Consider the following 15,992-nt stretch of genomic DNA (forward strand, 5'->3'; position numbering starts at 1 on the left):
AGCCAGCACCAGATGAAAGAGATCCAACCCTCTCAAACACCCTCTTCACTGACTGGGACTTGTTATTGAGGACACAGAGAGGAGTGGAACTATTTCCTATCTGTAAAAAGGGAAAGAGCTGTCAGCAAAGGTTGGAGAACAGACTCTGGGAAAGTTTTGATTTGTGAAGCTGTGAATAGCCCTGAGGCACAATCCTTTGTCACAGTGTTCTGGTCTGGTTGCAGCAAACACATTCTGACCAGGGTTTGAACTGAGAGGTCTGATAAAGAGCACAATCTGCTGGCAGACCAAGGAAGTGTACGTGAAGAAATTGAAAGTAAATAAAAGCAAATCCTTTGTCCCCAGGCTCTGGCTTCCCCAGGGAGCATCTTTATGCACTTTCTGGACATTTCTCTTCCATTGTATGTGGCTCAGAGTGGCGGCAATGGCCCCACCCATCTGGCATCAATGGACTGTGGAGTAGCATCTGAACAAGGTCAGGAAAGCCACTAGCCAGCCTGAGTGATTCCTCATGATTCAAGATGAATTGGCATCAAATTTCACTTCTTTAGCAATAGTATCTTATAGCTTTTGCAAAATACTAGAGAATAATGATGGGATTCATGAGAATCATTTTTAAAAACTAGTAATAGACGATTTTGATGATGAAAAGATTTGGCAAAACCTGGATTTCAAAGCAAACCAGTTTTGCAACACTTCTAGGGTACAGCTAATGAAACTGCTGAAGAAGAAGATATCACTATTCTCCCAAAGAATGAAGAAGAGTGGAAGAGGATGGCTCAGAGATGGAAGCTGATGGCTAAGAGGTACAGGACTTGGAGGATAGAGAAGAAGTGTTAGAATTTGAATGTGATGATCGTAAAGGGGATGGGAGAGCTAAAAACTCAAGCAAATCTGATCTGAGGATAAGGCTCATGTAGCAGTTTGATATTATTGATGAATTCCAAAAAGATGTATTGGATTATGTTTGTAAACTGATCTTTTCCTCTGGGCATATTAGATTATATTAGATTCATAGGTTTACTTGATTAAGTAGTTATGTAATCCTCCTGTGCCAGTAGGGTGTTGAGGCCCCACCCTTTGGTGGGTGGGGACTAACACATAAGAGGCATGGCAAAGGACAGAGTTAAGGGCTTTTAATGTTGGAGTTTCGATGTTCGAGTTTGATGCTGATGCTGGAAACCCAGGGAGAGACAGAGCCACTCACCTGATAGTCTACAGCTTACCTTGTGGAAAAAACAGAGGCACTTAACCCAGAGGAACCCAGGAAGGCTGAATCTTCACAGATGTTGGCAGGCGTCTTGCTGCAACATGTGAAAATAGATTTTTGTGAGGGAAGTAACTTATGCTTATGACCTGGTATCTCTAAGCTCCTACCCGAAGTAAGTACACTTTATAAAAACCAACCAATTTCTGGTATTTTGCATGAGCACCCCTTTGGCTGACTAATACAGTTGACTTTTCAGTGATGAGGATTCTGACCATGACTTTGATATCAGCAAACCAGAACAGCAGAGCAAGATGCAAAACAAAGTGCCTGGGAAACCAAGAGAAAAGTCCAGAGCAGAGGATAAGTTCTTTGAACTATCTGAATTGGAGACCTTTTTAGAAAAAGTAGAAAAGGAATAGGAGAAAAAAGGTGGCAATGAGGAAGAAGATGTAATTTTTTTTGAAGATATTGCTTCAGATGAAGATGAGGGAGAACTGTTTGGAAAATTGAAAACTTGAGTTAATTAAAAGTTCCAGACACTTGAAATACATAGATTTATTTGATTTGCTTGAAAGCAATGAAGACATAGCAGGTAATTATGATAAGAAGGTTTAAAACGAAGAAAGGAAAAAAAATTTCTGAAGAAGATGAAGAAGACATCCCTGAATCAGATGAAGATGATGACTTTGAAGAAAGTGAAGGCAGTAAGAAACATAAAGGAGGTTAGAAGAGAATTACTTTTGCTTTGCCAGGTGATGAAGATGGAGAAACTAAAGATGGAAATATCTTAAATGTAAAGAGTGATTCTGATGTATTTAAATCATCTCTTGAAAAAAGGCAAGAAAAAATGAATGTCCAAACTGTATCTTTCGAAAAAGACTGGTTGGAAAACAAAATAAAAAACCTTGGCAGCTTCAAGAAGGGGCAGCCCAAAAGAGAGCAGAAAATAGCCTATTAGAAGAGTCCCTACACTTTGATCATGCAGTCCGGATGGCACCCATGATCACAGAGGAAAGTACCCTTCAACTGGAAGATATCATTCAGTAGAGGATAAGAGATCAGGCTTGAGATGATGTCATCCATTAAAAAAAAAAACCTAAGGAGGATGAAAATGAATATAAAAAGCATCTGACATTAGATCATGAGAAAAGTAAATTGAGCCTTGCTGAAATATATGAACAGGAATATGTCAAAATCAACCAGCAAAAATGGAGGAAGAAAAACTAGATAGTGTAGATATTCAAGAGATGATGGATTCACTCTTAAAATTGTATGCCCTATAAAACTTCCATTTCATACCTAAACCTCCTGTACCAGAGATTAAAGCTGTATCAAATCTGCTAGCCACAACCGGGAGGAAGTGACTCCAGGGAGTACTAGTGACACAGCTCTCCTGGCCATAGAGGAAATCAAGGGGAAAAAAAGTTTGAGATACAAAAACAGAGAATATGGCTACCGACAATAAGCGAGAACAAAGGAAACAGAAATATCAAAAGCATATGACAATAAAGAAGGAGAAGCAGAGAAAACTACTACAGAAGAGTAATCCAGATGAGGCAGGGAAATACAGCAAAGCAGTCACTTCAGAGAAATTAAAACAGCTGACCAAGCAGGCAAAGCCTCCTTGTTAAGGGATGAAGGTAAAAACAAGACCTTAAAGACATCTCAAGCATTCTTTTCTAAACACAAGATCAAGTAAAAACGCAAAGAATATAGAAAAGAAGAAGAAAAGAGAGGATCTTTCTTTCATAAATTAAAGTTGTAGTATATTTTGTACATAATATAAATATTAATGGGTAATCTTATATTCTTTGATAGGTCTGCTTAAATTAAAATGTTTGAGAACTGAAAAAAAAAGTTAATAAATAAAAAAGGCCTTTTGGGGCCTATACAAACTCTTTCCCCAGGTCTGTGGAAGAAGATCTGCAACCCATAACTGGGTCCATGTCCCAGATTCAAGCAACTAAACAGGGATAATGCTAAGGAGCTAGAACAGGTTGAAGCAAGAATCAAAGAACGGCAGTAACATACAGCCTCCCACCACTAAATCCCTACATAAGAGAGAAAAGAGCGAAAACTTGAGCATCAGAATAAACTCATCAACATATCAGATGTCCGGACAGCAGTAAAAAAATTACTAGCCATACTAAAAAAAAAAGCCATACTAAGAAAATGGAAGATATGGCCCAAGCAATGGTAAATATCAAAGCCCCAGATGAGGCACAGAATTTGAAACAAATAATCAAAGACGTTCATGCAAATCTCCTAAATCAAATCAACAAGTTGAAAAAAAACATGGTTAAAGAGATAAAGGACATCAAGAGAACACTAGGAGAGCACAAACAGGAATTTGAAAACTTGAAGAGAAAAGTGAAATGAAAGACACAATAGGTGAGATCAAAAACACATTATAGAGGCATACGACAGCAGACTCAAAATGATAGCAGAAAGAACAAGTGATGCAGAATGCAGAACAGCTGAAATTGAAGAGAGAGATGAATGGAGAGAGAAAAGAATTTAAAAAAATGAGCAGGGCTCATGGAGTTGAATAATTACCTGAAGTATAACAACATACATGCCATGGGATTTCCAGACGGAGAAGAAAAGTGAAAGGGGACAGAAAAAGTATTTGGGGAAGTAATGGCCGAGAATTTCCCAACTCTCATGAATATAATGAATTTACATGTCCAATAAGTACAATAAGTACAATGTACCCCCAACCGAATAAATCTGAATAGACCTACTCCAAGATACATACTACTCACTTTGTCAAATGCCAAAGATAAACAGAAAACTCTAAGATAAGCAAGGGAGAAGCAAACCATCACATTTAAGGGATGCCCAATAAGATGTGAATTTGTCATCAGAAACCATAGAGGCAAGAAGACAGTAGTATGGTGTCAATAGAATAGTGAAAGGGAAAATTGTCCAGCTGAGAATTCTTTACCCACCAAAATTGCCCTTCACATATGAAGGCGAGTTTAAAATATACACAAATATATTGAAATTGGGAAGCAGATGTGGGTCAAGCAGTTGGACACCCACGTACCACATGGGAGGTCCTGGGTTCAGTTCCCAGTGCATCCTAAAGAAGACAAGCAAGACAGCAAGCTGATGCTGGCACAGCAAACTGACACAACAAGATGATGCAGTGAGATGATGCACAAAAGAGACACACTGAGGAAACACAATGAGAGACACAACAAGCAAGGAGTGGAGGTGGCTAAAGTGATTCGGTGTTGGGAAGTGTAGGGTTCAGTTTCTGGTACCTCCTAAAAAAGAATATGAACAAGAGCAGACGGCTGGTGCAAACAATGGGGGTGGGGGGAGGAGATGCAGAGAAACAAATCTTTTTTAAAAAAGAATCTAAGAGAGTTCATAAAAAAGAATCCAGCTTTGCAGGAAGAATTAAAGGGAGGCTTACAGCCAGAAAGAAAAAGACAGGAGAGAGAGGCTTGGAGGAGAGTGTAGAAGGGAAGACTTTCAGAAAGGATAATCAACAGAATAAAAGGACAGACAAAAATAAGTTCTGACATATGAAAATAAAAGAATAAAATGGTGAAGCATATAATTTATTTACAGTAATATCATTGAATATGAATGGATTAAAATCCGCAGTCAACGTATGTAGACTGACATAGTGGATAAAATTTTTTAAAATTAAAAAAAAAAAAGAGTCCATTCATATGTGTCTACAAAAAACTCACTTTAGACGCAAAGATACAAACCAGCTCAAAGTAAAATGTTGGGAAAAGATATTCCACACAAACAGTAAGAAAAAAAGAGCAGGGGTAGCTATACTAATATCAGACAAAACTGAATTTAAATGCAAAATGTTAAAAGAGATGCATAGGACATTATATTTTAATAAAAGCGACAATCCAGCATGAAGAAGTAGCAGTCATAAATATCTATGCACTTAACCAGGATGCCCCAAAATACATGAGGCAAACTCTGTCAAAACTGAAGGGAGAAATACTTGACATCTCTACGATAATAGTTGGAGACTTCAACACACCACTTACTTCATCAGATAGAACAACTAGACAGAAGATCAACAAGGAAACAGAGAATTGAACAGTATTATAAATATCTCCGAAGAACTGAGAGCAGTGACATGAACAGGCATATGCACACTGATATTCATAGGGGTATTATTCACAATAGCTAAAAGATGGAAACATCATAGGTATCTATGAATTGAAGAATGGATAATCAAATTGTAGAGTATATGAACAATGGAATATTATGCAGCTGTAAGAAGAAATGAAGTTGTGAAGCATATGACAACATGGATGAACCTGGAGGACAATATGTTAAGGGAAGAAAGACAAACACAAAAGGGCAAATACTGTATCTTGCACTATTATGGACTAAATATATTATGTAAACTCATGGAGTTAACTAGAGTACAGGTCACCAGAAAATATAATGAGGATAGAGAATGGAAAGTTGAGGGTTAATCTGTACAGACCTGGTAAAAAGACTGCTCATAAATCTTTAGAAATGAATAGAAATGGTGAGAGCACATCATAGCATTTGTAACTCTCAGTAATACTATATGGGTCTGACTGTGGTTGAAAGGGAAAGTCTAAGGTCATGTTATGGGACCATATAGCATAGCAAAACATCATGTGAAATATGAGTATGGGTAACATTGCATATACACAACTGTATTTCTTTGAAACTGAACAAATGTACGTTGATGTTACAAGACCTTAATGTCAGGCAAAAATACCACCAAAGCAAAATATAGATAGTAGTATGAAGTAATATACTCATAATCTTCCATTTAGAGTAAAAGAAAAAAATAAAATATACTAATTGAAGGTAACTACACCAAAGGTACTGCATATTGTTTGACTCTTGATACAAAATATAAATGCAAATAAATTAGAGACAGAAATGGAATAGGAGCTAAGTATGGCAGGGGAAGCATAGAGAGATGAAGAAGTGATTATTAAGGTGTAGAGTTTAAGTGTCAGTTTATTATTATTATTGTTGTTGTTGTTGTTGTTTTATTACTATTATTAAAACAGTGAAAATGCTCTAATAATGATTGAAGTGATGAATGCAATACTATGTGATTATGCCTAATACCATTGATTGTACACTTTGGATCGATTGTATCCTTTATTAATATGTATCATTTAAATTGATTTAAAAAAAGAAATGGCCACAGCCACCCCAACCCTCTTTAGCCACCAGCCCAATCAGTCAGCAGTCATCAACATCACGGCAAGACGTTCCACCAGCAAAAAGATTATGACTTGCTGAAGGCTCATACAATGGTTAGCATTTTCTAGCAATAAGGTATTTGTTTTTTTAGGAGGTACTAGAGATTGAACCCAGGACTTCATATATGGGAAGCAGGTACTCAACCACTTGAGCTATATCTTCTCCCAATAAAATATTTTTCAATTAAGGGATATACATTTTTCAGATATAATGATATTACATACTTAGTAGATAATAGTATAGCATAAACATAACTTTTATATGCACTGGGAAACAAAAAAAATCATGTGGCTGCTCTATTGCAATATTCACTTTGTTGTGGTCATCTAAAACAGGACCTGCAATCCCTCCAAGCTATGCCTGTAGTCATTTTGGGAAGTGGGAAGGAGAACATAACCAGGGATGCACAGAACGATCATCAAACAGCGTGAAAACCCACTTTAGATTTGTGGCCATAAATTTAAAGTGAGACTCACAGCCTGGCTGTGTTTTCTTTAGCTCTATTCAGCTACTCAGGTGCATGTAAGGAATAGACAACAGAGAAGTCTGGAAACATATGTTCTAGTAATAGGATCTTTAGAAAAAAGCAAACAAAAGACATTTTGAGGTTGTCACAGTAACACTTTATTTGGGTGGCCCTTATTTTCTCTTAGAATCTGCTACTGGAAGAACCTCAAAAAAACTTCAAATCATTCTTCTACTTCTGGACAAAACACCATGTTGAAATATTTAACTTTCCTGTTTTATTTTTAGTGTTAACTCATCCATCCATACAAATGTAAATGAACTTTAGAAAGCAAAACTTAGCAAATAGGAGAGATGTTTGTACTGTGGGCCAAAAAAAAGGCAAACGAAATTCTAGATGGTACCACTAAATAAATGGAATTAGAATCAGTTACCAATTGAGTTGGATAAGAGTTTACAGTCCATTCAGCCCAGTATTTCTCATTGTTTTCAGTCCATATTCCCTTTGACCAAAATAAAGATTTCATAACCTGCTTCTGTATTAATTGAAATTCAAAATAAATGTTTCTATTCAAAATAAAGTTTAAAAAATCAAAGCAGTAGGAGAAGTTCTACTTTGCTTTCAAATTTCATATCACCTCCTCACCTATTCTTTTAAAGATTTATTTACTTTAATATAATCTTTTATTACTCCCCCTGCCCCCAAGATGGTTCTCTCATCTGTCTACTTGTCTTTTCCAGGAGGCGCTGGGAGCCAAACCCAGGACCTCCCACAAAGGAGGGCAGTGCCCAATGGCCTGAGCCACATCCACTTCCTGTGGGCTGTGGCATTTAGATATCTAACTTGTTACAGTAGGTGCAGGTGTCTGGTCATGTTCTTTAGGAGGCACTGGGACTTGAACCCAGGACCTCTGATGTGGTAGGCGAGCACCTGACTGGTTGAGCCACATCCACTCCCCTACTCACCTTTTTTGATATGCTTCTCAGAATAGCAAAATTCTTAAACCAGCTATACTTTAGTATAGTTGAGGAAACCAGCCAAGAGAAGGAAAGTGAGTCAGTGAGCAGTGTGGCCTAATAGAGACCTGAATCAGGAAATCAGACACTTCAATTCCAGTAATGATATTCCCTTTAGCCTGTATGATCTTATAAAGGCCTTCGTTTTCTCATCCACAAAATGGATTTTTGCTTCTTTCTGGGAGAATTCATGAAGATCAAAATAGATAATGGGTATGAAAGTTGTTTGGGGAAAGACAACACTATATGCATATGGTATGAGGGATACTTACTTTTCTGTAATAGAAAAAAACCTGATAAAATTATGGTTATTGCTCCAATCAAGGGGTTACCAATACATTCAGTTCTGCAGTTTATTTCTCAGTTTTCTAGGGTGCACTTGATTTGCTTTCTAAGGCAGCCAGCTGTTCTGAAGCCCCCAAACTCACCACATTCTTTTCTCTTAGTTCTCCTAAAATTCCCACTATGAGACAGAGAAGTTTCACCAAGAAGAAGGTCCTGTGGTGAAAACTCCCGATGGCCAAGTCTGGGATGACTAGAATCCATGCAATGAAATAAGAATCCATTGTGAGATTGAAATAATACCTATAAATGCTTAGCACAGTCATTAGCCCATGGAAAGTGCCTAATAAGTGCTCACCATTGTCATTGTGCTTTCTTGTCATCATCTTGGTTGTTACTAACTGGTAAAGTCCAGGGGTATTCTGGCTACACACATACATTCCACTTGGAAATGTAAACATCTGCACACATCTTTTCCCCAGTTAGAGACTTCTCTATCAGGTTTAACCTTACCAAACTCCACCACAGTTAGGAAACTGAAAATAGGATTTATTTAATCAAATGCCTTTTCTGTCAATCAAAATAAACAGGTGTTTTTCCCACTTCAATTCATTTATGTGGTGCATTACATTAATTGATTTTCTTACATTGAACCACCCTTGCATACCTGGGATAAAACCCACTTGATTGATCATATTGTATAATTTTTTAATGTGCTGTTGGATTTGAGTTGCAAATATTTTATTGAGGATATTTGCATCTGTATTTAAAAGAGAAACAGGTCTGTAATTTTCTTGTGGTATCTTTATCTGGCTTTGGTGTTTGGCATTTATGTTGGCTTCATAAACTGAATTAGGTAGTGTTCCTTCCTCTTCAATTTTTTTGGAAGGGTTTGAGTAGGTTTGGTGTTAATTCTTATGGAATGATTGGTATAATTCACCTGGGAAGCTCTCTAGTCTTGAGGTTTTCCTTGTTGAAAGTTTTTTAAAATTTTATTTTAAAGTATTTTTATTGCTATATTTCATATAATTTCAAATTACAATAAAATGTGATAAACAGAGAATTATAATACAGGGAAAATCACTTACAAAATTAAGATATAGGGAAACAAAGTCTTGAAAAATATAGATCCTATCAATATGAGTACAAGTAGTCTCTTAAACTTAAAAAGAATTTTTCCAATGCTGACAGAGAATTCAGATGCCTTTGAAGAGAAAGTAAGGGCCACTTTTCTGGTGTTTTCCTGAGATGGGATAGTTCATTTCAAAGAGGAATTGACCATGGAGTATCTTTATTCTGTATTCTGGATGGAAAGATGGAGGAACTCCAGCCCATGTCAATCGTCCACTGGCCTCAGTGACACTCAGATGGAGTCAGAGTGGCTGAAAGTCCTCGGACGCTTTGGAGGCCTGAAGGGAAAGAAAGGGACAGCACTGTTTACACCACTAGCCTACTCTAAGGGAAGGGGCCATCACAGAGTTGATGGGGGCCACACCCTAGGTTTGAAAACCTACCTTCTGCTGTGGTTGATGTCATGACCTCATCAAATCTCTCCAGTGCCTTTAGCATCTTCTCCATTTCCTCTTCTTGTTGGAAGTGTTTGGATCTCTCCTCCTGTAGTTCACGTACCAACAAAGTTAACTCTCCATTCAGCATCGCTTTCATCCTCTTTGCCTTCCTGTAGGTGTCCACAAGGCTGGGGACCCTAAAAGTCTCTTTCTCGAGCCTAGCATCATCTAGGGATGTCTCAGCCTCTTTATATACCTTGATGGTAGCACTAATCTTGTCAAGGAGCTGACATTTTTCTTCAGTTAGTGCAGCCAGGATGTCTGCAAGCTACTTTTCACGGCTTATATAAAGCCGCCTTTCCACAGACCAAACAAATCTGACTAAAAATAAGAGGCCCACCAAGAAACCGATGACAGGTGGACACAGTTTCCCCCTGGAGAATGTGTGGTCTCTACTTATATCATCAGGGAGCACCTCCATCACCCCTCTCACAGCTTCCCGAGGGGCAGCCCAAGGTAAAGCTCCACAGAAGGACACAGGCCCTTCAGTACCCTGGAGTCACCACAGGGCCCTGCCCAGTAACCACAGAGCCGCCAGACTCAACCAACTGCAGAGAATCCCCCAGAATTCGACCTGGAACCCAGCAGCAACTGACACCTTGAGCAGGTCATCAGGGAGCTGGTCTGAAGAAGGAATTAGACGTTTACATGGGCTTGTCTTCATTATGTTCTAATGGTCTTTCTTCTTTCCCTCATTTTAAATTGTTATTGATGAATATTTGAAATACAATGGAATATACCAGTCTTTTGATAATGTTTTTTTGATAAAATTTTATTGAAGCACATCATTCCTATATGAATATACATAAACTGTAGAGTAAAATATCTTAACTTACAAAACTGCCGTGCCTATCATCATAATGGGCCCCATCACTATATTAATTTGAAACTTTATTTATAAACTATGTAAGAGCATCATTAAAATATTACTACTAACTATAGTCTATACTTTATATTTGATGTATTTTCCCTCCAACCCACCAGATTACTAACCCTGTATTAGTATTACACAGTTGTTATAGTTCATGAGAGAATGTTCTCATAATTTCCCTGTTAACCAGTCTATCTTCTACCACTAGAATCCAAGTGTTATACAGACCCATGTTTTCTATAATCCAAAGTGTACACTCAGTGGAGCTCATTCTCATCACAGAGTTGAGCTGTCATCGCTGTAGTCAATTTGAGCATGTTTCCATTTGTATAAAAGGAAAACTCCCATATCCTCTTATACCCCTTATATTTGTCTCCTAGAATTGATTTATCTTCCTTGCCATTGGTGCCAAAATATTACAATATTATATGTAACTATAGTCCATAAATTACATTAGCTGTAATTTTCCCATATTTCACCATATTCTTAAAACTTAATAAAACAGAAACATTCTTTTATGGATGATATTAACCACAGTCTTCATCTACCACAAAAGTCACTGCTATGCATCCCCCAGATTATTCTCTAGTTCCTTTTCAATTGACATTTTCACCCAGACTATCCCTTTTTGCCACAATCTCATTTATAAATCACTAGTGTTAGTTATACTCACTCTTACGTGTTATTCTCAACTCTATTCATTTATGCACTTTTACAGTAAATGTAATTAAAAATTCTACATACATTGCACATCAGCTTTCATTCTGTTGAGAGGTTTTGGATGGCTGAATCAGTCTCTTGTGATTGGTTTGTTGAAGTTTTCTGTATCTCCTAGGGTCAGTGTAGGTTGTTCATGTGTTTCTAGGAAAATGTCCATTTCATCTAAGTTGTCTAATTTGCTGCTATACAGTTGTTCATAATAGCCTCTTATGATCTTTTTTATTTCTGTGGGGTCAGTAGTATGACACTCCTGTCATTTCTGATTTTATTTGGTTGCATCTTCTCTATTTTTGCTTTGTCACTCTAGCAATGGGCTTGTCAATTTTATTCATCTTTTCAAAGAACCAACTTTGGTTTTGTTGATTCTATTGCTTTTTTTCAATTTTCAATTTCAATTCATTATGTTGTAATGTTCAATATTTCCTTCCTTCTTTGGGAATAGTTTGCAGTTCTTTTTCTGGTTCTTCTAGGCATTCAGTTAGTTCTTTGATTTTAGCTCTTTCCTTTTTTTTTATTAATAATAAAGGCATTTTGAGCTATAAATTTTCCTTTCAGCACTGCCTTCACTGCATCCCATACATTTTACATTACATTTTTAATTGAAGTATATCTTTACTACATGAACATGCATAGACAATAAGTGCATAGTAAAGGTTGTGAACTTAAAAAAAAACATGCATAATATCATACAGGGATCCCACACATCACCCTCCACCAGCACCTTGCACTGTTGTGTAGCATTTGTTATAAACTGTGCAAAAGCATCATCAAAATATTACTGCTAAGTGTAGTTCCTATCTTATGTTGGGCGTAGTTTTCTCCAACCCTCCCTGTTTTTTAAAAAATATATTTTCATTGCAGAGGTTGTGAACTTGCAAAACAATCATAGACCTTTGTAGAATTCCCATACAACACTCCCTCACCCACATGCCACACCATGGTGGAATATTTGTTACAGATTATGAGATATTATTTTCAGGCTCTTACCAGCAACCAAATTTCATAGCATACATTTGACACACTTTTGGTTGATGGGTACTTGACTTGGGTTGTTTCCATCTTTTGGTAATTGTGAATAATGCCACTATGAACATTGGTGTGCAGATGTCTATTTGTATCATAGTTTTTAGTTCTTCTGGATAGATTCCTAGTAGAGGAATTGCTGGATCACATGACAGTTCTATGTTTAGGTTCCTGAGAACAGCCAACCTGTCTTCCACATAGGCTGCACCATTTTACAATCCCACCAACAATGAAAGAGTGTTCCTATTTCTCCACATCCTCTCCAGTACTTACTGTTGTCTTTTTTTAAATAATAGCCCTTCCATATGGTGTTAAATGATATCTCATTGTTGTTATGAGTTGCATATCACTTACAGCTAGTGATAGGGAACATTTTTTTTCATGTGCTTTTTGGCCATTTGCACTTCCTATTTGGATAGCTGTCTATTTAAATTTTTTGCCCATTTTAAAATTGGATTACTTTCTCTTTCATTGTTGAGTTGTATGATCTCTTTGTATAGAATGGAAATCAAACGCTTATCAGATATGTGGTTTCCAAATATTTTCTCCTATTGAGTGTGCTGCCATTTCACCTTCTTGATGATGTCCATTGAAGCAAAGAAGTGTGTAAGTTTGAAGAGGTCCCATTTATCCATGTTTTCTTTCCTTACTTATGCTTTCAGTATAAGGTTCAAGAATCCACCACTTACCAACAGTTCCTGAAGATGTTTCCCTACATTTTCTTCTAGGAACTTTATGGTCCTTGCTGTTATATTTAGGTCTTCGATCCATTTTGAGCTAATTTTTGTATGAGATGTGACATAGGAGTCGTCTTTCTTTCTTTTGGCTGTGGCTATTCGGTTTTCCCAGCACCATTTGTTGAATAGATTGTTCTGCCCCAGGTGGATGAGTTTGACAGGTTTGTGAAAAATCACTTGACCGTATATGTGAGGGTTTGTTTCTGAACAATCAGTTGAGTTCCATTGGTCTATGTTTCTGTCTTTATGCCAATATCATGCTGTTTTTCTATGTAGCTAGCTAATACAATTTAAAGTCCGGAAGTGAGAGTCCTCCAACTTCATTTTTCCTTTTAAAGATGTTTCTGGCTATTCGGGGCCTCTTAACACTTGCAGATAAATTTAATAGTTGTGTTTTCATTTATTTAAAAATGTTGGTGGAATTTTTATTGGGATTGCATTGAATCTGCATATCAATTTGGGTAGAATTGATATCTTAATGATACTTAGTCGTCCAATCCATGAGAATGGAATGTTCTTCCAATTAATTAGCTCTTTTTAAAAATTGCTTTTAGCAATGCATTGTAGTTTTCTGAATACAAGTGCCTTACCTCCTTAGTTAAGTTTATTCTTAAGTATTTGATTCTTTTATTTGCTATTATAAATGGAATTTTTTCCCTGACTTTCTCCTCAAATTGCACATTACATTTCTATGGAAACAACACTGATTCTTATATATTTATCTTGTATCCTGACACTCTACTGAAATTGTTTATTAGTTCTAGCAGGTTTGCTGTAGATTTTTTCAGGACTTTCAAGACATAGGACCATATCATCTGAGAATAGTGAAAGTTTTGCTTCTTCCTTTCAAATTTGGATGCCTTTTCTTTCTTTGTTAAACCTGATTGCCCCAGCTAGAGTCTCTAGCACTATATTGTTCAACAGTGGTGACAGGGGGTATCCTGGTTTTGTCCCTGATCAAAATGGGAAAGCTTTCAGTCTTTCACCATTGTGCACAATGTTAGCTGTGGGTTTTTCATACATTTTGAGAAAGTTTCCTTCAATTCCTATTTTTTGTAGTATTTTTTCAAGAAACGATGCTGTATTGTGTCGAATGCCTTTTCTGTGTCAGTCGATAAAATCATGTGATTTTTCTTCTTTGATTTATTGATGTGTTGTATTGTGTTTATTTACTTTCTTGTGTTGAACCACCTTTGCATGCCTGGGATAAACCCCCTTGATCATGATGAATAATTCTTTCAATATGTTTTTGGATTTGATTAGCAAGTATTTTTTTGCTGAGTTTTGCATTCATATTCATTGAAGAAATGCGTCTGTAATTTTCTTTTTTTGTAGTATCTTTGTCTGGCTTTGGTATTAGGGTGATATTGGCTTCATAGAGTAAACTTGTAGCATTCCTTCTTCTTCAAATTTTTTGAAGAACTTGAGTGAGATTGGTATTAAATTTTCTTTGAATGCTTGGTAGAATTCTCATGTGAAATCATCTAATCCTGGGCTTTTCATTTTGGGGAGCCGTTTGATGACTCTTTGAATCTGTTTACTTGTGACTGGTTTGTTGAGCTCTTCTGTTTCTTGTAGGGTCAGTGTAGATTGTTTACACATTTCTAGGAATTTTCCATTTTGTCTACATTGTCAAGATTTTTGGCATAAAGTTGTTCATAATATCCTCTTATGATCTCCTTTATTTCTGTGGGGTCAGTAGTAAGGTTCCCCTTTTCATTTTTTATTTCATTTATTTGCATCTTCTCTCTTTTTTTCTTAGTCAGTCTAGCTAAGGGTTTGTCAGCTTTGTTAATCTTCTTTTTTTTTTTTTTTTTGTTTAACTGGTATATTTGAAAGGCATACTTAGTAACTAGCCAGTAAATAATACTTGAGGTAGGATGTTTTAACGTTTAGAACTTAGTTCATTAGAATAAAAGAAATACTTTGTTGCACTGGAACTTACCAAATTTTTTTTTTTTTATAATTTTTTTATTTTTTATTGACTTTGTAATAATATTACATTAAAAATATATATGTGAGGTCCCATTCAACCCCACCCCCCCACCCCCCCTCTCCCCCCCCCCAACAACACTCGTTCCCATCATCATGACACATCCATTGGATTTGGTAAGTACATCTTTGGGCACCTCTGCACCTCATATACATTGGTACACATCATGGCCCATACTCTCCTCTATTCCATCATGTAGGCCCTGTGAGGATTTACAATGTCCGGTGATTACCTCTGAAGCACCATCCAGGGCAGCTCCATGTCCCGAAGACGCCTCCACCTCTCATCTCTTCCTGCCTTTCCCCATACCCTTTGTCCATTATGTCCACTTTTCCCAATCCAATGCCACCTCTTCTATGTGGACACTGGATTGGTTGTGTCCATTGCACCTTTATGTCAAAAGGAGGCTCAGATTCCACCTGGATGCTGGATGCAATCCTCCCATTTTCAGTTGTAATCACTCTAGGCTCCATGGTGTGGTGGTTGTCCTTCTTCACCTCCATCTTAGCTGAGTGTGGTAAGTCCAATAAATCAGATTGTAGGTGCTGGAGTCTGTTGAGGCTTAGGATCTGGCTATCACATTGTCAGTCCAGAGATTCAAATCCCCTAAATATATCTTAAACCCCAACATTAACTGCACCTCCAGCACATTAGCATGAAAGTCTTATGAAGGGAGATCCCATCTGTGTCCAGATTCATCACACATAAACACCATTTCCAAAGAGGGGCCATCTGCCCTGGTAGTTAACCCCATCGGCCATGACCATAACTCCCATGGGTCTCTTTAGCCCTCAAAGGAATCAATATCTGGGGGTTGTATCTGCTTTATCTGTCTCTCTGACTCTGCTCAGTTGTGCATGAGGGCAAA

General features: G+C 37.2%; 1 pseudogene; it reads left to right on the top strand.

Moving 5' to 3' along the window:
• The first annotated feature begins 424 nt into the window (after window positions 1-424).
• LOC131276538 (U3 small nucleolar ribonucleoprotein protein MPP10 pseudogene) lies at window positions 425-2,909 on the top strand (annotated as a pseudogene).
• The last annotated feature ends 13,083 nt before the right edge of the window (window positions 2,910-15,992 follow it).

This window comes from Dasypus novemcinctus, chromosome 29 (assembly GCF_030445035.2).
Source record: "Dasypus novemcinctus isolate mDasNov1 chromosome 29, mDasNov1.1.hap2, whole genome shotgun sequence".
Lineage (NCBI taxonomy): Eukaryota > Metazoa > Chordata > Mammalia > Cingulata > Dasypodidae > Dasypus > Dasypus novemcinctus.